Source organism: Pantherophis guttatus, unplaced genomic scaffold (genome assembly GCF_059756535.1).
Source record: "Pantherophis guttatus breed Tessera unplaced genomic scaffold, ASM5975653v1 scaffold_23, whole genome shotgun sequence".
In the NCBI taxonomy this organism is placed as follows: Eukaryota; Metazoa; Chordata; class Lepidosauria; order Squamata; family Colubridae; genus Pantherophis; species Pantherophis guttatus.
The window spans coordinates 172,501-175,000 of NW_028269838.1; positions in this window are offsets into that span (position 1 = coordinate 172,501).

A 2,500-nucleotide genomic window follows, 5' to 3' on the forward strand; every position below is an offset into this window, starting at 1 on the left:
CGTTTCCCCCGCCGCGATGGAGGTACGGGATCCCGGCTCCGGCGCCGCGGGCCTCGGTCGGGGACCTCCCCCTTCGCCTCGGTGCCCGCGCCGGGCCCCGGGGGTGCCCGCGCCGGGGAGACGGCCGGGTCTACCGGGGCCTCGGCCGGATCAGTCTTTCCGTTTCCCCCGCCGCGATGGAGGTACGGGATCCCGGCTCCGGCGCCGCGAGCCTCGGTCGGGGACCTCCCCCTTCGCCTCGGTGCCAGCGCCGGGCCCCGGGGGTGCCCGCGCCGGGGAGACGGCCGGGTCTACCGGGGCCCCGGCCGGATCACTTTCCGTTTCCCCCGCCGCGATGGAGGTACGGGATCCCGGCTCCGGCGCCGCGAGCCTCGGTCGGGGACCCCCGCCGTCGCCTCGGTGCCCGCGCCGGGTCCCGGGGGTGCCCGCGCCGGGGAGACGGCCGGGTCTACCGGGGCCCCGGCCGCATCACTTTCCGTTTCCCCCGCCGCGATGGAGGTACGGGATCCCGGCTCCGGCGCCGCGGGCCTCGGTCGGGGACCTCCCCCTTCGCCTCGTTGCCAGCGCCGGGCCCCGGGGGTGCCCGCGCCCGGCAGCCGTCCCGGTCTACCGGGGCCTCGGCCGGGTCAGTCTTTCCGTTTCCCCCGCCGCGATGGAGGTACGGGATCCCGGCTCCGGCGCCGCGGGCCTCGGTCGGGGACCTCCCCCTTCGCCTCGTTGCCAGCGCCGGGCCCCGGGGGTGCCCGCGCCCGGCAGCCGTCCCGGTCTACCGGGGCCTCGGCCGGGTCAGTCTTTCCGTTTCCCCCGCCGCGATGGAGGTACGGGATCCCGGCTCCGGCGCCGCGGGCCTCGGTCGGGGACCTCCCCCTTCGCCTCGTTGCCAGCGCCGGGCCCCGGGTGTGCCCGCGCCCGGCAGCCGTCCCGGTCTACCGGGGCCTCGGCCGGGTCAGTCTTTCCGTTTCCCCCGCCGCGATGGAGGTACGGGATCCCGGCTCCGGCGCCGCGGGCCTCGGTCGGGGACCTCCCCCTTCGCCTCGGTGCCAGCGCCGGGCCCCGGGGGTGCCCGCGCCCGGCAGCCGTCCCGGTCTACCGGGACGCTCGCTCGGGCGGGACCGGTTTACCCGGGCCTCGGCCGGACTGGAGTGTTTCGGTTTTCTGCTTCTCTGCCAGGATGGCTGCGAGGGGTTGATTTAAATAGCTGGTTTGACGTGAAAAGCTTCCCTTCAAGTGAAAAGTTTGTTCCAATTTCTGCCATCTTCCTTCCTCAAAAGTTTTGGGTGTAGCTTTCCCAGAGGAACCTCTCGTAGGCCTATCATTTCTGATCTTAACTTCCCTCATTTATTCCATATTTTCCTTCCTCTTGCCGAATGGCCGAATCCAGTCCATTTCTAGTCCAGGAAATTATTTTTATTTCTTCTTCCATTTCTTACTGATCTATTTGCTTTGTCGAGCAAGTCGTTCTTAGGTCCCTTGGTTCTTTCTTTAACGTCTTCTGCTCCTGCTCCTTCTCTCGACGCTTTCTCGTTTTGTTGGCTTTCTTGGCTCTCTTTTGGCTGTTCTTTCTTCTCCTCCCGTCGTCCGTCCCCACTTTCATCTCCCCATCTTTCCTGTTCTTGGTCATCTCTACGTTGTTTATAAAATAATTCCGCTTTCTCTCTTGAATCTACTCGATATCTTTGCTCTCGCCAGCTCGCCGATATTTCGGCTCGCCGATATTTTGTGCTTTCTCGTCGTGTTTCTCATCCATGGCGATCTCTCTGCCCTCCCTGTCTTCTCGGTAAATCGGACATGAATTTCTCTGGGCGGGTGGTTTCTCATCGCGTGTCTTGTGTGCGCTCTATACGTTTCGTCCATCCCGTTTAATATCTATCCCTCCCTCCCTCCCTCCCTCTCCTCGCTTTCCTCCATTGCTTCTGCTAATATCATTTCCAGAATGATAACCCTGAGCCTGAACCTGAACCTAACCCTAGCCCTACAACTTTTCTCCCTAACCCTGACCCTAACCCTAACCCTACAACTTTTCCCCCTAACCCTAACCCTAACCCTAACCCTACAACTTGTTTCTCTAAGCCTAAGCCTAAACCTAAGGCTAAGCCTACAACTTTTTTCTCTAACCCTAACCCTAACCCTAACCCTAACCCTAACCCTACAACTTTTTTCTCTAACCCTAACCCTAACCCTAACCCTAACCCTACAACTTGTTTCTCTAAGCCTAAGCCTACAACTTTTTTCTCTAACCCTAACCCTAACCCTAACCCTAACCCTACAACTATTTTCCCTAACCCTGACCCTAACCCTAACCCTACAACTGTTTTCTCTAACCCTAACCCTACAGCTTTTTCCCCTAACCCTAACCCCACAACTTTTTCCCCTAACCCTAACCCACACTTTCGACTTAAAACCGTTTTTAGATTTAAAGTCGTCTTTCGACTTAAAGACGGGCAGACGGCGGCCCGGTCTACCGGGCCGCTCCGGCAGCCTCGGCCGGGCCGGCGTCTCT